This window comes from Odontesthes bonariensis, chromosome 4 (assembly GCF_027942865.1).
Source record: "Odontesthes bonariensis isolate fOdoBon6 chromosome 4, fOdoBon6.hap1, whole genome shotgun sequence".
Taxonomy (NCBI): domain Eukaryota; kingdom Metazoa; phylum Chordata; class Actinopteri; order Atheriniformes; family Atherinopsidae; genus Odontesthes; species Odontesthes bonariensis.
Genome location: NC_134509.1, coordinates 700,858 through 725,058, shown reverse-complemented (window position 1 = coordinate 725,058; position 24,201 = coordinate 700,858). Strand labels below are relative to the sequence as shown.

At 44.5% G+C, this 24,201-nt stretch overlaps 1 protein-coding gene across 1 annotated transcript in view; it reads right to left on the bottom strand.

The window, feature by feature from the left end:
• LOC142378170 (calpain-1 catalytic subunit-like) overlaps window positions 1–24,201 on the bottom strand; it is a 61,061-nt gene that overhangs the window by 20,537 nt on the left and 16,323 nt on the right. The gene's annotated exons all lie outside the window — the stretch shown is intronic.

Below are 24,201 nucleotides of genomic sequence, written 5' to 3'. Positions count from 1 at the left end.
CTGTAAGAACATCTGTGGGTTCTAACATCTGTGAGAACATCTGTGGGTTCTAACATCTGTGAGAACATCTGTGGGTTCTAACATCTGTGAGAACATCTGTGGGTTCTAACATCTGTGAGAACATCTGTGGGTTCTAACAACTGTGAGAACATCTGTGGGTTCTAACAACTGTGAGAACATCTGTGGGTTCTAACATCTGTGAGAACATCTGTGAGAACATCTGTGGGCTCTAACATCTGTGAGAACATCTGTGGGTTCTAACATCTGTGAGAACATCTGTGGGTTCTAACATCTGTGAGAACATCTGTGGGCTCTAACATCTGTAAGAACATCTGTGGGTTCTAACATCTGTGAGAACATCTGTGGGTTCTAACATCTGTAAGAACATCTGTGGGTTCTAACATCTGTGAGAACATCTGTGAGAACATCTGTGGGCTCTAACATCTGTGAGAACATCTGTGAGAACATCTGTGAGAACATCTGTGGGTTCTAACATCTGTAAGAACATCTGTGGGTTCTAACATCTGTGGGTTCTAACATCTGTGAGAACATCTGTGGGCTCTAACATCTGTGAGAACATCTGTGAGAACATCTGTGGGCTCTAACATCTGTGAGAACATCTGTGGGTTCTAACATCTGTGAGAACATCTGTGGGTTCTAACATCTGTGAGAACATCTGTGGGCTCTAACATCTGTGAGAACATCTGTGGGTTCTAACATCTGTGAGAACATCTGTGGGTTCTAACATCTGTGGGTTCTAACATCTGTAAGAACATCTGTGGGTTCTAACATCTGTGAGAACATCTGTGAGAACATCTGTGGGTTCTAACATCTGTAAGAACATCTGTGAGAACATCTGTGAGAACATCTGTGGGTTCTAACATCTGTGAGAACATCTGTGGGCTCTAACATCTGTGAGAACATCTGTGGGTTCTAACATCTGTGGGTTCTAACAACTGTGAGAACATCTGTGGGTTCTAACAACTGTGAGAACATCTGTGGGTTCTAACATCTGTGAGAACATCTGTGGGTTCTAACATCTGTAAGAACATCTGTGGGTTCTAACATCTGTGAGAACATCTGTGGGCTCTAACATCTGTGAGAACATCTGTGGGCTCTAACATCTGTGAGAACATCTGTGAGAACATCTGTGGGCTCTAACATCTGTGAGAACATCTGTGGGTTCTAACATCTGTGAGAACATCTGTGGGCTCTAACATCTGTAAGAACATCTGTGGGTTCTAACATCTGTGAGAACATCTGTGGGTTCTAACATCTGTAAGAACATCTGTGGGTTCTAACATCTGTGAGAACATCTGTGAGAACATCTGTGGGCTCTAACATCTGTGAGAACATCTGTGAGAACATCTGTGAGAACATCTGTGAGAACATCTGTGGGTTCTAACATCTGTAAGAACATCTGTGGGTTCTAACATCTGTGGGTTCTAACATCTGTGAGAACATCTGTGGGCTCTAACATCTGTGAGAACATCTGTGAGAACATCTGTGGGCTCTAACATCTGTGGGTTCTAACATCTGTGAGAACATCTGTGGGTTCTAACATCTGTGAGAACATCTGTGGGCTCTAACATCTGTGAGAACATCTGTGGGTTCTAACATCTGTGGGTTCTAACATCTGTGGGTTCTAACATCTGTGGGTTCTAACATCTGTAAGAACATCTGTGGGCTCTAACATCTGTGAGAACATCTGTGGGTTCTAACATCTGTGAGAACATCTGTGGGTTCTAACATCTGTGAGAACATCTGTGGGTTCTAATATCTGTGAGAACATCTGTGGGCTCTAACATCTGTGAGAACATCTGTGTGTTCTAACATCTGTGAGAACATCTGTGTGTTCTAACATCTGTGGGTTCTAACATCTGTGGGTTCTAACATCTGTAAGAACATCTGTGGGCTCTAACATCTGTAAGAACATCTGTGGGCTCTAACATCTGTGAGAACATCTGTGGGCTCTAACATCTGTGAGAACATCTGTGGGTTCTAACATCTGTGAGAACATCTGTGGGTTCTAATATCTGTGAGAACATCTGTGGGCTCTAACATCTGTGAGAACATCTGTGTGTTCTAACATCTGTGAGAACATCTGTGTGTTCTAACATCTGTGGGTTCTAACATCTGTGAGAACATCTGTGGGCTCTAACATCTGTGAGAACATCTGTGGGCTCTAACATCTGTGAGAACATCTGTGTGTTCTAACATCTGTGGGTTCTAACATCTGTGAGAACATCTGTGGGTTCTAACATCTGTGAGAACATCTGTGGGCTCTAACATCTGTGAGAACATCTGTGGGTTCTAATATCTGTGAGAACATCTGTGGGCTCTAACATCTGTAAGAACATCTGTGGGCTCTAACATCTGTGAGAACATCTGTGGGTTCTAACATCTGTGAGAACATCTGTGGGTTCTAACATCTGTGAGAACATCTGTGGGCTCTAACATCTGTGGGTTCTAACATCTGTGAGAACATCTGTGGGTTCTAACATCTGTGAGAACATCTGTGGGCTCTAACATCTGTGAGAACATCTGTGGGTTCTAACATCTGTGGGTTCTAACATCTGTGAGAACATCTGTGGATTCTAACATCTGTAAGAACATCTGTGGGCTCTAACATCTGTGAGAACATCTGTGGGCTCTAACATCTGTGGGTTCTAACATCTGTGAGAACATCTGTGGGTTCTAACATCTGTGGGCTCTAAAATCTGTGAGAACATCTGTGGGTTCTAACATCTGTGAGAACATCTGTGGGTTCTAACATCTGTGAGAACATCTGTGGGTTCTAACATCTGTGAGAACATCTGTGGGCTCTAACATCTGTGAGAACATCTGTGGGCTCTAACATCTGTGGGTTCTAACATCTGTGAGAACATCTGTGGGCTCTAACATCTGTGAGAACATCTGTGGGCTCTAACATCTGTGAGAACATCTGTGGGTTCTAACATCTGTGAGAACATCTGTGGGTTCTAACATCTGTGAGAACATCTGTGGGCTCTAACATCTGTGAGAACATCTGTGGGCTCTAACATCTGTGAGAACATCTGTGGGCTCTAACATCTGTGAGAACATCTGTGGGTTCTAACATCTGTGAGAACATCTGTGGGCTCTAACATCTGTGAGAACATCTGTGGGCTCTAACATCTGTGGGTTCTAACATCTGTGAGAACATCTGTGGGCTCTAACATCTGTGAGAACATCTGTGGGCTCTAACATCTGTGAGAACATCTGTGGGCTCTAACATCTGTGGGTTCTAACATCTGTGAGAACATCTGTGGGCTCTAACATCTGTGAGAACATCTGTGGGTTCTAATATCTGTGAGAACATCTGTGGGCTCTAACATCTGTGAGAACATCTGTGGGTTCTAACATCTGTGAGAACATCTGTGGGTTCTAACATCTGTGAGAACATCTGTGGGCTCTAACATCTGTGAGAACATCTGTGGGTTCTAACATCTGTGGGTTCTAACATCTGTGAGAACATCTGTGGGCTCTAACATCTGTGAGAACATCTGTGGGTTCTAACATCTGTGGGCTCTAACATCTGTGAGAACATCTGTGGGTTCTAACATCTGTGAGAACATCTGTGGGTTCTAACATCTGTGGGCTCTAACATCTGTGAGAACATCTGTGGGTTCTAACATCTGTGAGAACATCTGTGGGTTCTAACATCTGTGGGTTCTAACATCTGTGAGAACATCTGTGGGCTCTAACATCTGTGAGAACATCTGTGGGTTCTAACATCTGTGAGAACATCTGTGGGCTCTAACACCTGTGAGAACATCTGTGGGTTCTAACATCTGTGAGAACATCTGTGGGTTCTAACATCTGTGAGAACATCTGTGGGCTCTAACATCTGTGAGAACATCTGTGGGTTCTAACATCTGTGAGAACATCTGTGGGCTCTAACATCTGTGAGAACATCTGTGGGTTCTAACATCTGTGAGAACATCTGTGGGCTCTAACATCTGTGAGAACATCTGTGGGCTCTAACATCTGTGAGAACATCTGTGGGTTCTAACATCTGTGGGTTCTAACATCTGTGGGCTCTAACATCTGTGAGAACATCTGTGGGTTCTAACATCTGTGAGAACATCTGTGGGCTCTAACATCTGTGAGAACATCTGTGGGCTCTAACATCTGTGGGTTCTAACATCTGTGAGAACATCTGTGGGCTCTAACATCTGTGAGAACATCTGTGGGCTCTAACATCTGTGAGAACATCTGTGGGTTCTAACATCTGTGAGAACATCTGTGGGCTCTAACATCTGTGAGAACATCTGTGGGTTCTAACATCTGTGGGTTCTAACATCTGTGAGAACATCTGTGGGTTCTAAAATCTGTGGGTTCTAACATCTGTGGGTTCTAACATCTGTGGGTTCTAACATCTGTGAGAACATCTGTGGGTTCTAACATCTGTGGGTTCTAACATCTGTGAGAACATCTGTGGGCTCTAACATCTGTGAGAACATCTGTGGGTTCTAACATCTGTGAGAACATCTGTGGGCTCTAACATCTGTGAGAACATCTGTGGGTTCTAACATCTGTGGGTTCTAACATCTGTGAGAACATCTGTGGGCTCTAACATCTGTGAGAACATCTGTGGGAACATCTGTGGGCTCTAACATCTGTGAGAACATCTGTGGGCTCTAACATCTGTGAGAACATCTGTGGGTTCTAACATCTGTGAGAACATCTGTGGGTTCTAACATCTGTGAGAACATCTGTGGGCTCTAACATCTGTGAGAACATCTGTGGGTTCTAACATCTGTGGGTTCTAACATCTGTGGGTTCTAACATCTGTGAGAACATCTGTGGGTTCTAACATCTGTGGGTTCTAACATCTGTGGGCTCTAACATCTGTGGGTTCTAACATCTGTGGGCTCTAACATCTGTGGGTTCTAACATCTGTGGGTTCTAACATCTGTGAGAACATCTGTGGGTTCTAACATCTGTGAGAACATCTGTGGGTTCTAATATCTGTGAGAACATCTGTGGGTTCTAACATCTGTGAGAACATCTGTGGGTTCTAACATCTGTGGGCTCTAACATCTGTGGGTTCTAACATCTGTGAGAACATCTGTGGGTTCTAACATCTGTGAGAACATCTGTGGGCTCTAACATCTGTGAGAACATCTGTGGGTTCTAACATCTGTGAGAACATCTGTGGGCTCTAACATCTGTGAGAACATCTGTGGGCTCTAACATCTGTGAGAACATCTGTGGGCTCTAACATCTGTGAGAACATCTGTGGGTTCTAACATCTGTGAGAACATCTGTGGGTTCTAACATCTGTGGGTTCTAACATCTGTGGGCTCTAACATCTGTGGGTTCTAACATCTGTGGGCTCTAACATCTGTGAGAACATCTGTGGGTTCTAACATCTGTGGGTTCTAACATCTGTGAGAACATCTGTGGGCTCTAACATCTGTGAGAACATCTGTGGGTTCTAACATCTGTGGGCTCTAACATCTGTGAGAACATCTGTGGGCTCTAACATCTGTGAGAACATCTGTGGGCTCTAACATCTGTGAGAACATCTGTGGGCTCTAACATCTGTGAGAACATCTGTGGGCTCTAACATCTGTGAGAACATCTGTGGGCTCTAACATCTGTGAGAACATCTGTGGGCTCTAACATCTGTGAGAACATCTGTGGGCTCTAACATCTGTGGGTTCTAATATCTGTGAGAACATCTGTGGGCTCTAACATCTGTGGGCTCTAACATCTGTGAGAACATCTGTGGGTTCTAACATCTGTGAGAACATCTGTGGGCTCTAACATCTGTGGGTTCTAACATCTGTGAGAACATCTGTGGGCTCTAACATCTGTGGGTTCTAACATCTGTGAGAACATCTGTGGGCTCTAACATCTGTGAGAACATCTGTGGGTTCTAACATCTGTGAGAACATCTGTGGGCTCTAACATCTGTGAGAACATCTGTGGGTTCTAACATCTGTGGGTTCTAACATCTGTGGGTTCTAACATCTGTGAGAACATCTGTGGGTTCTAACATCTGTGGGTTCTAACATCTGTGGGTTCTAACATCTGTGAGAACATCTGTGGGCTCTAACATCTGTGAGAACATCTGTGGGCTCTAACATCTGTGAGAACATCTGTGGGTTCTAACATCTGTGGGTTCTAACATCTGTGAGAACATCTGTGGGCTCTAACATCTGTGAGAACATCTGTGGGTTCTAACATCTGTGAGAACATCTGTGGGTTCTAATATCTGTGGGTTCTAACATCTGTGGGCTCTAACATCTGTGGGTTCTAACATCTGTGAGAACATCTGTGGGTTCTAACATCTGTGAGAACATCTGTGGGCTCTAACATCTGTGAGAACATCTGTGGGTTCTAACATCTGTGAGAACATCTGTGGGCTCTAACATCTGTGAGAACATCTGTGGGCTCTAACATCTGTGAGAACATCTGTGGGCTCTAACATCTGTGAGAACATCTGTGGGCTCTAAAATCTGTGAGAACATCTGTGGGTTCTAATATCTGTGGGTTCTAACATCTGTGGGCTCTAACATCTGTGGGTTCTAACATCTGTGAGAACATCTGTGGGTTCTAACATCTGTGAGAACATCTGTGGGCTCTAACATCTGTGACAACATCTGTGGGCTCTAACATCTGTGAGAACATCTGTGGGTTCTAACATCTGTGAGAACATCTGTGGGTTCTAACATCTGTGAGAACATCTGTGGGCTCTAACATCTGTGAGAACATCTGTGGGTTCTAATATCTGTGAGAACATCTGTGGGTTCTAACATCTGTGAGAACATCTGTGGGTTCTAACATCTGTGGGCTCTAACATCTGTGGGTTCTAACATCTGTGAGAACATCTGTGGGTTCTAACATCTGTGAGAACATCTGTGGGCTCTAACATCTGTGAGAACATCTGTGGGTTCTAACATCTGTGAGAACATCTGTGGGTTCTAACATCTGTGGGTTCTAACATCTGTGAGAACATCTGTGGGTTCTAACATCTGTGAGAACATCTGTGGGCTCTAACACCTGTGAGAACATCTGTGGGTTCTAACATCTGTGAGAACATCTGTGGGTTCTAACATCTGTGAGAACATCTGTGGGCTCTAACATCTGTGAGAACATCTGTGGGTTCTAACATCTGTGAGAACATCTGTGGGCTCTAACATCTGTGAGAACATCTGTGGGCTCTAACATCTGTGGGTTCTAACATCTGTGAGAACATCTGTGGGCTCTAACATCTGTGAGAACATCTGTGGGCTCTAACATCTGTGAGAACATCTGTGGGTTCTAACATCTGTGAGAAGATCTGTGGGCTCTAACATCTGTGGGTTCTAACATCTGTGGGCTCTAACATCTGTGAGAACATCTGTGGGTTCTAAACATCTGTGAGAACATCTCGGGGCTCTAACATCTGTGAGAACATCTGTGGGTTCTAACATCTGTGGGTTCTAACATCTGTGAGAACATCTGTGGGTTCTAACATCTGTGGGTTCTAACATCTGTGGGTTCTAACATCTGTGAGAACATCTGTGGGTTCTAACATCTGTGGGTTCTAACATCTGTGGGTTCTAACATCTGTGAGAACATCTGTGGACTCTAACATCTGTGAGAACATCTGTGGGCTCTAACATCTGTGAGAACATCTGTGGGTTCTAACATCTGTGAGAACATCTGTGGGCTCTAACATCTGTGAGAACATCTGTGGGTTCTAACATCTGTGGGTTCTAACATCTGTGAGAACATCTGTGGGCTCTAACATCTGTGAGAACATCTGTGGGAACATCTGTGGGCTCTAACATCTGTGAGAACATCTGTGGGTTCTAACATCTGTGAGAACATCTGTGGGTTCTAACATCTGTGAGAACATCTGTGGGCTCTAACATCTGTGAGAACATCTGTGGGTTCTAACATCTGTGGGTTCTAACATCTGTGGGTTCTAACATCTGTGAGAACATCTGTGGGTTCTAACATCTGTGGGTTCTAACATCTGTGGGCTCTAACATCTGTGGGCTCTAACATCTGTGGGTTCTAACATCTGTGAGAACATCTGTGGGTTCTAACATCTGTGAGAACATCTGTGGGCTCTAACATCTGTGAGAACATCTGTGGGTTCTAACATCTGTGAGAACATCTGTGGGTTCTAACATCTGTGAGAACATCTGTGGGCTCTAACATCTGTGAGAACATCTGTGGGCTCTAACATCTGTGAGAACATCTGTGGGCTCTAACATCTGTGAGAACATCTGTGGGCTCTAACATCTGTGGGTTCTAACATCTGTGGGCTCTAACATCTGTGGGTTCTAACATCTGTGGGTTCTAACATCTGTGAGAACATCTGTGGGCTCTAACATCTGTGAGAACATCTGTGGGTTCTAACATCTGTGGGTTCTAACATCTGTGAGAACATCTGTGGGCTCTAACATCTGTGAGAACATCTGTGGGTTCTAACATCTGTGGGCTCTAACATCTGTGAGAACATCTGTGGGTTCTAACATCTGTGAGAACATCTGTGGGCTCTAACATCTGTGAGAACATCTGTGGGCTCTAACATCTGTGAGAACATCTGTGGGTTCTAACATCTGTGAGAACATCTGTGGGCTCTAACATCTGTGAGAACATCTGTGGGCTCTAACATCTGTGGGTTCTAATATCTGTGAGAACATCTGTGGGCTCTAACATCTGTGAGAACATCTGTGGGTTCTAACATCTGTGGGCTCTAACATCTGTGAGAACATCTGTGGGTTCTAACATCTGTGAGAACATCTGTGGGCTCTAACATCTGTGAGAACATCTGTGGGCTCTAACATCTGTGAGAACATCTGTGGGCTCTAACATCTGTGGGTTCTAACATCTGTGAGAACATCTGTGGGCTCTAACATCTGTGGGTTCTAACATCTGTGAGAACATCTGTGGGCTCTAACATCTGTGAGAACATCTGTGGGTTCTAACATCTGTGAGAACATCTGTGGGCTCTAACATCTGTGAGAACATCTGTGGGTTCTAACATCTGTGGGTTCTAACATCTAACATCTGTGGGTTCTAACATCTGTGGGTTCTAACATCTGTGGGTTCTAACATCTGTGAGAACATCTGTGGGTTCTAACATCTGTGGGTTCTAACATCTGTGGGTTCTAACATCTGTGAGAACATCTGTGGGCTCTAACATCTGTGAGAACATCTGTGGGCTCTAACATCTGTGAGAACATCTGTGGGTTCTAACATCTGTGAGAACATCTGTGGGCTCTAACATCTGTGAGAACATCTGTGGGCTCTAACATCTGTGAGAACATCTGTGGGTTCTAACATCTGTGGGTTCTAACATCTGTGAGAACATCTGTGGGCTCTAACATCTGTGAGAACATCTGTGGGTTCTAACATCTGTGAGAACATCTGTGGGTTCTAATATCTGTGGGTTCTAACATCCGTGGGCTCTAACATCTGTGGGTTCTAACATCTGTGAGAACATCTGTGGGTTCTAACATCTGTGAGAACATCTGTGGGCTCTAACATCTGTGAGAACATCTGTGGGTTCTAACATCTGTGAGAACATCTGTGGGCTCTAACATCTGTGAGAACATCTGTGGGCTCTAACATCTGTGAGAACATCTGTGGGTTCTAACATCTGTGAGAACATCTGTGGGCTCTAACATCTGTGAGAACATCTGTGGGCTCTAACATCTGTGAGAACATCTGTGGGCTCTAACATCTGTGAGAACATCTGTGGGCTCTAAAATCTGTGAGAACATCTGTGGGTTCTAATATCTGTGGGTTCTAACATCTGTGGGCTCTAACATCTGTGGGTTCTAACATCTGTGAGAACATCTGTGGGCTCTAACATCTGTGACAACATCTGTGGGCTCTAACATCTGTGAGAACATCTGTGGGTTCTAACATCTGTGAGAACATCTGTGGGTTCTAATATCTGTGGGTTCTAACATCTGTGGGCTCTAACATCTGTGGGTTCTAACATCTGTGGGTTCTAACATCTGTGGGTTCTAACATCTGTGAGAACATCTGTGGGTTCTAACATCTGTGAGAACATCTGTGGGCTCTAACATCTGTGAGAACATCTGTGGGTTCTAACATCTGTGGGTTCTAACATCTGTGGGTTCTAACATCTGTGAGAACATCTGTGGGTTCTAACATCTGTGGGTTCTAACATCTGTGGGCTCTAACATCTGTGGGCTCTAACATCTGTGGGTTCTAACATCTGTGAGAACATCTGTGGGTTCTAACATCTGTGAGAACATCTGTGGGCTCTAACATCTGTGAGAACATCTGTGGGTTCTAACATCTGTGAGAACATCTGTGGGTTCTAACATCTGTGAGAACATCTGTGGGCTCTAACATCTGTGAGAACATCTGTGGGCTCTAACATCTGTGAGAACATCTGTGGGCTCTAACATCTGTGAGAACATCTGTGGGCTCTAACATCTGTGGGTTCTAACATCTGTGGGCTCTAACATCTGTGGGTTCTAACATCTGTGGGTTCTAACATCTGTGAGAACATCTGTGGGCTCTAACATCTGTGAGAACATCTGTGGGTTCTAACATCTGTGGGCTCTAACATCTGTGAGAACATCTGTGGGTTCTAACATCTGTGAGAACATCTGTGGGCTCTAACATCTGTGAGAACATCTGTGGGCTCTAACATCTGTGAGAACATCTGTGGGTTCTAACATCTGTGAGAACATCTGTGGGCTCTAACATCTGTGAGAACATCTGTGGGCTCTAACATCTGTGGGTTCTAATATCTGTGAGAACATCTGTGGGCTCTAACATCTGTGAGAACATCTGTGGGTTCTAACATCTGTGGGCTCTAACATCTGTGAGAACATCTGTGGGTTCTAACATCTGTGAGAACATCTGTGGGCTCTAACATCTGTGAGAACATCTGTGGGCTCTAACATCTGTGAGAACATCTGTGGGCTCTAACATCTGTGGGTTCTAACATCTGTGAGAACATCTGTGGGCTCTAACATCTGTGGGTTCTAACATCTGTGAGAACATCTGTGGGCTCTAACATCTGTGAGAACATCTGTGGGTTCTAACATCTGTGAGAACATCTGTGGGCTCTAACATCTGTGAGAACATCTGTGGGTTCTAACATCTGTGGGTTCTAACATCTAACATCTGTGGGTTCTAACATCTGTGGGTTCTAACATCTGTGGGTTCTAACATCTGTGAGAACATCTGTGGGTTCTAACATCTGTGGGTTCTAACATCTGTGGGTTCTAACATCTGTGAGAACATCTGTGGGCTCTAACATCTGTGAGAACATCTGTGGGCTCTAACATCTGTGAGAACATCTGTGGGTTCTAACATCTGTGAGAACATCTGTGGGCTCTAACATCTGTGAGAACATCTGTGGGCTCTAACATCTGTGAGAACATCTGTGGGTTCTAACATCTGTGGGTTCTAACATCTGTGAGAACATCTGTGGGCTCTAACATCTGTGAGAACATCTGTGGGTTCTAACATCTGTGAGAACATCTGTGGGTTCTAATATCTGTGGGTTCTAACATCCGTGGGCTCTAACATCTGTGGGTTCTAACATCTGTGAGAACATCTGTGGGTTCTAACATCTGTGAGAACATCTGTGGGCTCTAACATCTGTGAGAACATCTGTGGGTTCTAACATCTGTGAGAACATCTGTGGGCTCTAACATCTGTGAGAACATCTGTGGGCTCTAACATCTGTGAGAACATCTGTGGGTTCTAACATCTGTGAGAACATCTGTGGGCTCTAACATCTGTGAGAACATCTGTGGGCTCTAACATCTGTGAGAACATCTGTGGGCTCTAACATCTGTGAGAACATCTGTGGGCTCTAAAATCTGTGAGAACATCTGTGGGTTCTAATATCTGTGGGTTCTAACATCTGTGGGCTCTAACATCTGTGGGTTCTAACATCTGTGAGAACATCTGTGGGCTCTAACATCTGTGACAACATCTGTGGGCTCTAACATCTGTGAGAACATCTGTGGGTTCTAACATCTGTGAGAACATCTGTGGGTTCTAATATCTGTGGGTTCTAACATCTGTGGGCTCTAACATCTGTGGGTTCTAACATCTGTGGGTTCTAACATCTGTGGGTTCTAACATCTGTGAGAACATCTGTGGGTTCTAACATCTGTGAGAACATCTGTGGGCTCTAACATCTGTGAGAACATCTGTGGGTTCTAATATCTGTGAGAACATCTGTGGGTTCTAACATCTGTGAGAACATCTGTGGGTTCTAACATCTGTGAGAACATCTGTGGGTTCTAACATCTGTGGGCTCTAACATCTGTGGGTTCTAACATCTGTGAGAACATCTGTGGGTTCTAACATCTGTGAGAACATCTGTGGGCTCTAACATCTGTGAGAACATCTGTGGGTTCTAACATCTGTGAGAACATCTGTGGGCTCTAACATCTGTGAGAACATCTGTGGGCTCTAACATCTGTGAGAACATCTGTGGGCTCTAACATCTGTGAGAACATCTGTGGGTTCTAACATCTGTGAGAACATCTGTGGGTTCTAACATCTGTGGGTTCTAACATCTGTGGGCTCTAACATCTGTGGGTTCTAACATCTGTGGGTTCTAACATCTGTGAGAACATCTGTGGGCTCTAACATCTGTGAGAACATCTGTGGGTTCTAACATCTGTGGGTTCTAACATCTGTGAGAACATCTGTGGGCTCTAACATCTGTGAGAACATCTGTGGGTTCTAACATCTGTGGGCTCTAACATCTGTGAGAACATCTGTGGGTTCTAACATCTGTGAGAACATCTGTGGGCTCTAACATCTGTGAGAACATCTGTGGGCTCTAACATCTGTGAGAACATCTGTGGGCTCTAACATCTGTGGGTTCTAACATCTGTGAGAACATCTGTGGGCTCTAACATCTGTGAGAACATCTGTGGGTTCTAACATCTGTGAGAACATCTGTGGGCTCTAACATCTGTGAGAACATCTGTGGGTTCTAACATCTGTGGGTTCTAACATCTAACATCTGTGGGTTCTAACATCTGTGAGAACATCTGTGGGTTCTAACATCTGTGGGTTCTAACATCTGTGAGAACATCTGTGGGCTCTAACATCTGTGAGAACATCTGTGGGCTCTAACATCTGGAGAACATCTGTGGGCTCTAACATCTGTGAGAACATCTGTGGGTTCTAACATCTGTGGGTTCTAACATCTGTGAGAACATCTGTGGGTTCTAACATCTGTGAGAACATCTGTGGGCTCTAACATCTGTGAGAACATCTGTGGGTTCTAACATCTGTGAGAACATCTGTGGGCTCTAACATCTGTGAGAACATCTGTGGGTTCTAACATCTGTGAGAACATCTGTGGGCTCTAACATCTGTGAGAACATCTGTGGGCTCTAACATCTGTGAGAACATCTGTGGGTTCTAACATCTGTGAGAACATCTGTGGGCTCTAACATCTGTGAGAACATCTGTGGGCTCTAACATCTGTGAGAACATCTGTGGGCTCTAACATCTGTGAGAACATCTGTGGGCTCTAAAATCTGTGAGAACATCTGTGGGTTCTAATATCTGTGGGTTCTAACATCTGTGGGCTCTAACATCTGTGGGTTCTAACATCTGTGAGAACATCTGTGGGCTCTAACATCTGTGACAACATCTGTGGGCTCTAACATCTGTGAGAACATCTGTGGGTTCTAACATCTGTGAGAACATCTGTGGGTTCTAATATCTGTGGGTTCTAACATCTGTGGGCTCTAACATCTGTGGGTTCTAACATCTGTGGGTTCTAACATCTGTGGGTTCTAACATCTGTGAGAACATCTGTGGGTTCTAACATCTGTGAGAACATCTGTGGGCTCTAACATCTGTGAGAACATCTGTGGGTTCTAATATCTGTGAGAACATCTGTGGGTTCTAACATCTGTGAGAACATCTGTGGGTTCTAACATCTGTGAGAACATCTGTGGGTTCTAACATCTGTGGGCTCTAACATCTGTGGGTTCTAACATCTGTGAGAACATCTGTGGGTTCTAACATCTGTGAGAACATCTGTGGGCTCTAACATCTGTGAGAACATCTGTGGGTTCTAACATCTGTGAGAACATCTGTGGGCTCTAACATCTGTGAGAACATCTGTGGGCTCTAACATCTGTGAGAACATCTGTGGGCTCTAACATCTGTGAGAACATCTGTGGGTTCTAACATCTGTGAGAACATCTGTGGGTTCTAACATCTGTGGGTTCTAACATCTGTGGGCTCTAACATCTGTGGGTTCTAACATCTGTGGGTTCTAACATCTGTGAGAACATCTGTGGGCTCTAACATCTGTGAGAACATCTGTGGGTTCTAACATCTGTGGGTTCTAACATCTGTGAGAACATCTGTGGGCTCTAACATCTGTGAGAACATCTGTGGGTTCTAACATCTGTGGGCTCTAACATCTGTGAGAACATCTGTGGGTTCTAACATCTGTGGGCTCTAACATCTGTGAGAACATCTGTGGGCTCTAACATCTGTGAGAACATCTGTGGGCTCTAACATCTGTGGGTTCTAACATCTGTGAGAACATCTGTGGGCTCTAACATCTGTGAGAACATCTGTGGGTTCTAACATCTGTGAGAACATCTGTGGGCTCTAACATCTGTGAGAACATCTGTGGGTTCTAACATCTGTGGGTTCTAACATCTAACATCTGTGGGTTCTAACATCTGTGAGAACATCTGTGGGTTCTAACATCTGTGGGTTCTAACATCTGTGAGAACATCTGTGGGCTCTAACATCTGTGAGAACATCTGTGGGCTCTAACATCTGTGAGAACATCTGTGGGCTCTAACATCTGTGAGAACATCTGTGGGTTCTAACATCTGTGGGTTCTAACATCTGTGAGAACATCTGTGGGTTCTAACATCTGTGAGAACATCTGTGGGCTCTAACATCTGTGAGAACATCTGTGGGTTCTAACATCTGTGAGAACATCTGTGGGCTCTAACATCTGTGAGAACATCTGTGGGCTCTAACATCTGTGAGAACATCTGTGGGCTCTAACATCTGTGAGAACATCTGTGGGTTCTAACATCTGTGAGAACATCTGTGGGTTCTAACATCTGTGGGTTCTAACATCTGTGGGCTCTAACATCTGTGGGTTCTAACATCTGTGGGTTCTAACATCTGTGAGAACATCTGTGGGCTCTAACATCTGTGAGAACATCTGTGGGTTCTAACATCTGTGGGTTCTAACATCTGTGAGAACATCTGTGGGCTCTAACATCTGTGAGAACATCTGTGGGTTCTAACATCTGTGGGCTCTAACATCTGTGAGAACATCTGTGGGCTCTAACATCTGTGAGAACATCTGTGGGCTCTAACATCTGTGAGAACATCTGTGGGCTCTAACATCTGTGAGAACATCTGTGGGCTCTAACATCTGTGAGAACATCTGTGGGCTCTAACATCTGTGAGAACATCTGTGGGCTCTAACATCTGTGGGTTCTAATATCTGTGAGAACATCTGTGGGCTCTAACATCTGTGGGCTCTAACATCTGTGAGAACATCTGTGGGTTCTAACATCTGTGAGAACATCTGTGGGCTCTAACATCTGTGGGTTCTAACATCTGTGAGAACATCTGTGGGCTCTAACATCTGTGGGTTCTAACATCTGTGAGAACATCTGTGGGCTCTAACATCTGTGAGAACATCTGTGGGTTCTAACATCTGTGAGAACATCTGTGGGCTCTAACATCTGTGAGAACATCTGTGGGTTCTAACATCTGTGGGTTCTAACATCTGTGGGTTCTAACATCTGTGGGTTCTAACATCTGTGGGTTCTAACATCTGTGAGAACATCTGTGGGCTCTAACATCTGTGAGAACATCTGTGGGCTCTAACATCTGTGAGAACATCTGTGGGTTCTAACATCTGTGGGTTCTAACATCTGTGAGAACATCTGTGGGCTCTAACATCTGTGAGAACATCTGTGGGTTCTAACATCTGTGAGAACATCTGTGGGTTCTAATATCTGTGGGTTCTAACATCTGTGGGCTCTAACATCTGTGGGTTCTAACATCTGTGAGAACATCTGTGGGTTCTAACATCTGTGAGAACATCTGTGGGCTCTAACATCTGTGAGAACATCTGTGGGTTCTAACATCTGTGAGAACATCTGTGGGCTCTAACATCTGTGAGAACATCTGTGGGCTCTAACATCTGTGAGAACATCTGTGGGCTCTAACATCTGTGAGAACATCTGTGGGCTCTAAAATCTGTGAGAACATCTGTGGGTTCTAATATCTGTGGGTTCTAACATCTGTGGGCTCTAACATCTGTGGGTTCTAACATCTGTGAGAACATCTGTGGGTTCTAACATCTGTGAGAACATCTGTGGGCTCTAACATCTGTGACAACATCTGTGGGCTCTAACATCTGTGAGAACATCTGTGGGTTCTAACATCTGTGAGAACATCTGTGGGTTCTAACATCTGTGAGAACATCTGTGGGCTCTAACATCTGTGAGAACATCTGTGGGTTCTAATATCTGTGAGAACATCTGTGGGTTCTAACATCTGTGAGAACATCTGTGGGTTCTAACATCTGTGGGCTCTAACATCTGTGGGTTCTAACATCTGTGAGAACATCTGTGGGTTCTAACATCTGTGAGAACATCTGTGGGCTCTAACATCTGTGAGAACATCTGTGGGTTCTAACATCTGTGAGAACATCTGTGGGTTCTAACATCTGTGGGTTCTAACATCTGTGAGAACATCTGTGGGTTCTAACATCTGTGAGAACATCTGTGGGCTCTAACACCTGTGAGAACATCTGTGGGTTCTAACATCTGTGAGAACATCTGTGGGTTCTAACATCTGTGAGAACATCTGTGGGCTCTAACATCTGTGAGAACATCTGTGGGTTCTAACATCTGTGAGAACATCTGTGGGCTCTAACATCTGTGAGAACATCTGTGGGCTCTAACATCTGTGGGTTCTAACATCTGTGAGAACATCTGTGGGCTCTAACATCTGTGAGAACATCTGTGGGCTCTAACATCTGTGAGAACATCTGTGGGTTCTAACATCTGTGAGAACATCTGTGGGCTCTAACATCTGTGGGTTCTAACATCTGTGGGCTCTAACATCTGTGAGAACATCTGTGGGTTCTAAACATCTGTGAGAACATCTCGGGGCTCTAACATCTGTGAGAACATCTGTGGGTTCTAACATCTGTGGGTTCTAACATCTGTGAGAACATCTGTGGGTTCTAACATCTGTGGGTTCTAACATCTGTGGGTTCTAACATCTGTGAGAACATCTGTGGGTTCTAACATCTGTGGGTTCTAACATCTGTGGGTTCTAACATCTGTGAGAACATCTGTGGGCTCTAACATCTGTGAGAACATCTGTGGGCTCTAACATCTGTGAGAACATCTGTGGGTTCTAACATCTGTGAGAACATCTGTGGGCTCTAACATCTGTGAGAACATCTGTGGGTTCTAACATCTGTGGGTTCTAACATCTGTGAGAACATCTGTGGGCTCTAACATCTGTGAGAACATCTGTGGGAACATCTGTGGGCTCTAACATTTGTGAGAACATCTGTGGGTTCTAACATCTGTGAGAACATCTGTGGGTTCTAACATCTGTGAGAACATCTGTGGGCTCTAACATCTGTGAGAACATCTGTGGGTTCTAACATCTGTGGGTTCTAACATCTGTGGGTTCTAACATCTGTGAGAACATCTGTGGGTTCTAACATCTGTGGGTTCTAACATCTGTGGGCTCTAACATCTGTGGGCTCTAACATCTGTGGGTTCTAACATCTGTGAGAACATCTGTGGGTTCTAACATCTGTGAGAACATCTGTGGGCTCTAACATCTGTGAGAACATCTGTGGGTTCTAACATCTGTGAGAACATCTGTGGGTTCTAACATCTGTGAGAACATCTGTGGGCTCTAACATCTGTGAGAACATCTGTGGGCTCTAACATCTGTGAGAACATCTGTGGGCTCTAACATCTGTGGGTTCTAACATCTGTGGGCTCTAACATCTGTGGGTTCTAACATCTGTGGGTTCTAACATCTGTGAGAACATCTGTGGGCTCTAACATCTGTGAGAACATCTGTGGGTTCTAACATCTGTGGGTTCTAACATCTGTGAGAACATCTGTGGGCTCTAACATCTGTGAGAACATCTGTGGGTTCTAACATCTGTGGGCTCTAACATCTGTGAGAACATCTGTGGGTTCTAACATCTGTGAGAACATCTGTGGGCTCTAACATCTGTGAGAACATCTGTGGGCTCTAACATCTGTGAGAACATCTGTGGGTTCTAACATCTGTGAGAACATCTGTGGGCTCTAACATCTGTGAGAACATCTGTGGGCTCTAACATCTGTGGGTTCTAATATCTGTGAGAACATCTGTGGGCTCTAACATCTGTGAGAACATCTGTGGGTTCTAACATCTGTGGGCTCTAACATCTGTGAGAACATCTGTGGGTTCTAACATCTGTGAGAACATCTGTGGGCTCTAACATCTGTGAGAACATCTGTGGGCTCTAACATCTGTGAGAACATCTGTGGGCTCTAACATCTGTGGGTTCTAACATCTGTGAGAACATCTGTGGGCTCTAACATCTGTGGGTTCTAACATCTGTGAGAACATCTGTGGGCTCTAACATCTGTGAGAACATCTGTGGGTTCTAACATCTGTGAGAACATCTGTGGGCTCTAACATCTGTGAGAACATCTGTGGGTTCTAACATCTGTGGGTTCTAACATCTAACATCTGTGGGTTCTAACATCTGTGGGTTCTAACATCTGTGGGTTCTAACATCTGTGAGAACATCTGTGGGTTCTAACATCTGTGGGTTCTAACATCTGTGGGTTCTAACATCTGTGAGAACATCTGTGGGCTCTAACATCTGTGAGAACATCTGTGGGCTCTAACATCTGTGAGAACATCTGTGGGTTCTAACATCTGTGAGAACATCTGTGGGCTCTAACATCTGTGAGAACATCTGTGGGCTCTAACATCTGTGAGAACATCTGTGGGTTCTAACATCTGTGGGTTCTAACATCTGTGAGAACATCTGTGGGCTCTAACATCTGTGAGAACATCTGTGGGTTCTAACATCTGTGAGAACATCTGTGGGTTCTAATATCTGTGGGTTCTAACATCCGTGGGCTCTAACATCTGTGGGTTCTAACATCTGTGAGAACATCTGTGGGTTCTAACATCTGTGAGAACATCTGTGGGCTCTAACATCTGTGAGAACATCTGTGGGTTCTAACATCTGTGAGAACATCTGTGGGCTCTAACATCTGTGAGAACATCTGTGGGCTCTAACATCTGTGAGAACATCTGTGGGTTCTAACATCTGTGAGAACATCTGTGGGCTCTAACATCTGTGAGAACATCTGTGGGCTCTAACATCTGTGAGAACATCTGTGGGCTCTAACATCTGTGAGAACATCTGTGGGCTCTAAAATCTGTGAGAACATCTGTGGGTTCTAATATCTGTGGGTTCTAACATCTGTGGGCTCTAACATCTGTGGGTTCTAACATCTGTGAGAACATCTGTGGGCTCTAACATCTGTGACAACATCTGTGGGCTCTAACATCTGTGAGAACATCTGTGGGTTCTAACATCTGTGAGAACATCTGTGGGTTCTAATATCTGTGGGTTCTAACATCTGTGGGCTCTAACATCTGTGGGTTCTAACATCTGTGGGTTCTAACATCTGTGGGTTCTAACATCTGTGAGAACATCTGTGGGTTCTAACATCTGTGAGAACATCTGTGGGCTCTAACATCTGTGAGAACATCTGTGGGTTCTAATATCTGTGAGAACATCTGTGGGTTCTAACATCTGTGAGAACATCTGTGGGTTCTAACATCTGTGAGAACATCTGTGGGTTCTAACATCTGTGGGCTCTAACATCTGTGGGTTCTAACATCTGTGAGAACATCTGTGGGTTCTAACATCTGTGAGAACATCTGTGGGCTCTAACATCTGTGAGAACATCTGTGGGTTCTAACATCTGTGAGAACATCTGTGGGCTCTAACATCTGTGAGAACATCTGTGGGCTCTAACATCTGTGAGAACATCTGTGGGCTCTAACATCTGTGAGAACATCTGTGGGTTCTAACATCTGTGAGAACATCTGTGGGTTCTAACATCTGTGGGTTCTAACATCTGTGGGCTCTAACATCTGTGGGTTCTAACATCTGTGGGTTCTAACATCTGTGAGAACATCTGTGGGCTCTAACATCTGTGAGAACATCTGTGGGTTCTAACATCTGTGGGTTCTAACATCTGTGAGAACATCTGTGGGCTCTAACATCTGTGAGAACATCTGTGGGTTCTAACATCTGTGGGCTCTAACATCTGTGAGAACATCTGTGGGTTCTAACATCTGTGAGAACATCTGTGGGCTCTAACATCTGTGAGAACATCTGTGGGCTCTAACATCTGTGGGTTCTAACATCTGTGAGAACATCTGTGGGCTCTAACATCTGTGAGAACATCTGTGGGTTCTAACATCTGTGAGAACATCTGTGGGCTCTAACATCTGTGAGAACATCTGTGGGTTCTAACATCTGTGGGTTCTAACATCTAACATCTGTGGGTTCTAACATCTGTGAGAACATCTGTGGGTTCTAACATCTGTGGGTTCTAACATCTGTGAGAACATCTGTGGGCTCTAACATCTGTGAGAACATCTGTGGGCTCTAACATCTGTGAGAACATCTGTGGGCTCTAACATCTGTGAGAACATCTGTGGGTTCTAACATCTGTGGGTTCTAACATCTGTGAGAACATCTGTGGGCTCTAACATCTGTGAGAACATCTGTGGGTTCTAACATCTGTGAGAACATCTGTGGGCTCTAACATCTGTGAGAACATCTGTGGGCTCTAACATCTGTGAGAACATCTGTGGGCTCTAACATCTGTGAGAACATCTGTGGGCTCTAAAATCTGTGAGAACATCTGTGGGTTCTAATATCTGTGGGTTCTAACATCTGTGGGCTCTAACATCTGTGGGTTCTAACATCTGTGAGAACATCTGTGGGTTCTAACATCTGTGAGAACATCTGTGGGCTCTAACATCTGTGAGAACATCTGTGGGTTCTAACATCTGTGAGAACATCTGTGGGTTCTAACATCTGTGAGAACATCTGTGGGCTCTAACATCTGTGAGAACATCTGTGGGCTCTAACATCTGTGAGAACATCTGTGGGTTCTAACATCTGTGAGAACATCTGTGGGCTCTAACATCTGTGACAACATCTGTGGGCTCTAACATCTGTGAGAACATCTGTGGGTTCTAACATCTGTGAGAACATCTGTGGGTTCTAATATCTGTGGGTTCTAACATCTGTGGGCTCTAACATCTGTGGGTTCTAACATCTGTGGGCTCTAACATCTGTGGGTTCTAACATCTGTGGGTTCTAACATCTGTGAGAACATCTGTGGGCTCTAACATCTGTGAGAACATCTGTGGGTTCTAACATCTGTGGGTTCTAACATCTGTGAGAACATCTGTGGGCTCTAACATCTGTGAGAACATCTGTGGGTTCTAACATCTGTGGGCTCTAACATCTGTGAGAACATCTGTGGGTTCTAACATCTGTGAGAACATCTGTGGGCTCTAACATCTGTGAGAACATCTGTGGGCTCTAACATCTGTGAGAACATCTGTGGGTTCTAACATCTGTGAGAACATCTGTGGGCTCTAACATCTGTGAGAACATCTGTGGGCTCTAACATCTGTGGGTTCTAATATCTGTGAGAACATCTGTGGGCTCTAACATCTGTGAGAACATCTGTGGGTTCTAACATCTGTGGGCTCTAACATCTGTGAGAACATCTGTGGGTTCTAACATCTGTGAGAACATCTGTGGGCTCTAACATCTGTGAGAACATCTGTGGGCTCTAACATCTGTGAGAACATCTGTGGGCTCTAACATCTGTGGGTTCTAACATCTGTGAGAACATCTGTGGGCTCTAACATCTGTGGGTTCTAACATCTGTGAGAACATCTGTGGGCTCTAACATCTGTGAGAACATCTGTGGGTTCTAACATCTGTGAGAACATCTGTGGGCTCTAACATCTGTGAGAACATCTGTGGGTTCTAACATCTAACATCTGTGGGTTCTAACATCTGTGGGTTCTAACATCTGTGAGAACATCTGTGGGTTCTAACATCTGTGGGTTCTAACATCTGTGGGTTCTAACATCTGTGAGAACATCTGTGGGCTCTAACATCTGTGAGAACATCTGTGGGTTCTAACATCTGTGAGAACATCTGTGGGCTCTAACATCTGTGAGAACATCTGTGGGCTCTAACATCTGTGAGAACATCTGTGGGTTCTAACATCTGTGGGTTCTAACATCTGTGAGAACATCTGTGGGCTCTAACATCTGTGAGAACATCTGTGGGTTCTAACATCTGTGAGAACATCTGTGGGTTCTAATATCTGTGGGTTCTAACATCTGTGGGCTCTAACATCTGTGGGTTCTAACATCTGTGAGAACATCTGTGGGTTCTAACATCTGTGAGAACATCTGTGGGCTCTAACATCTGTGAGAACATCTGTGGGTTCTAACATCTGTGAGAACATCTGTGGGCTCTAACATCTGTGAGAACATCTGTGGGCTCTAACATCTGTGAGAACATCTGTGGGTTCTAACATCTGTGAGAACATCTGTGGGCTCTAACATCTGTGAGAACATCTGTGGGCTCTAACATCTGTGAGAACATCTGTGGGCTCTAACATCTGTGAGAACATCTGTGGGCTCTAAAATCTGTGAGAACATCTGTGGGTTCTAATATCTGTGGGTTCTAACATCTGTGGGCTCTAACATCTGTGGGTTCTAACATCTGTGAGAACATCTGTGGGCTCTAACATCTGTGACAACATCTGTGGGCTCTAACATCTGTGAGAACATCTGTGGGTTCTAACATCTGTGAGAACATCTGTGGGTTCTAATATCTGTGGGTTCTAACATCTGTGGGCTCTAACATCTGTGGGTTCTAACATCTGTGGGTTCTAACATCTGTGGGTTCTAACATCTGTGAGAACATCTGTGGGTTCTAACATCTGTGAGAACATCTGTGGGCTCTAACATCTGTGAGAACATCTGTGGGTTCTAATATCTGTGAGAACATCTGTGGGTTCTAACATCTGTGAGAACATCTGTGGGTTCTAACATCTGTGGGCTCTAACATCTGTGGGTTCTAACATCTGTGAGAACATCTGTGGGTTCTAACATCTGTGAGAACATCTGTGGGCTCTAACATCTGTGAGAACATCTGTGGGTTCTAACATCTGTGAGAACATCTGTGGGCTCTAACATCTGTGAGAACATCTGTGGGCTCTAACATCTGTGAGAACATCTGTGGGCTCTAACATCTGTGAGAACATCTGTGGGCTCTAACATCTGTGAGAACATCTGTGGGTTCTAACATCTGTGAGAACATCTGTGGGTTCTAACATCTGTGGGTTCTAACATCTGTGGGCTCTAACATCTGTGGGTTCTAACATCTGTGGGTTCTAACATCTGTGAGAACATCTGTGGGCTCTAACATCTGTGAGAACATCTGTGGGTTCTAACATCTGTGGGTTCTAACATCTGTGAGAACATCTGTGGGCTCTAACATCTGTGAGAACATCTGTGGGTTCTAACATCTGTGGGCTCTAACATCTGTGAGAACATCTGTGGGTTCTAACATCTGTGAGAACATCTGTGGGCTCTAACATCTGTGAGAACATCTGTGGGCTCTAACATCTGTGAGAACATCTGTGGGCTCTAACATCTGTGGGTTCTAACATCTGTGAGAACATCTGTGGGCTCTAACATCTGTGAGAACATCTGTGGGTTCTAACATCTGTGAGAACATCTGTGGGCTCTAACATCTGTGAGAACATCTGTGGGCTCTAACATCTGTGAGAACATCTGTGGGCTCTAACATCTGTGGGTTCTAACATCTAACATCTGTGGGTTCTAACATCTGTGGGTTCTAACATCTAACATCTGTGGGTTCTAACATCTGTGGGTTCTAACATCTGTGAGAACATCTGTGGGCTCTAACATCTGTGAGAACATCTGTGGGCTCTAAAATCTGTGAGAACATCTGTGGGTTCTAATATCTGTGGGTTCTAACATCTGTGGGCTCTAACATCTGTGGGTTCTAACATCTGTGAGAACATC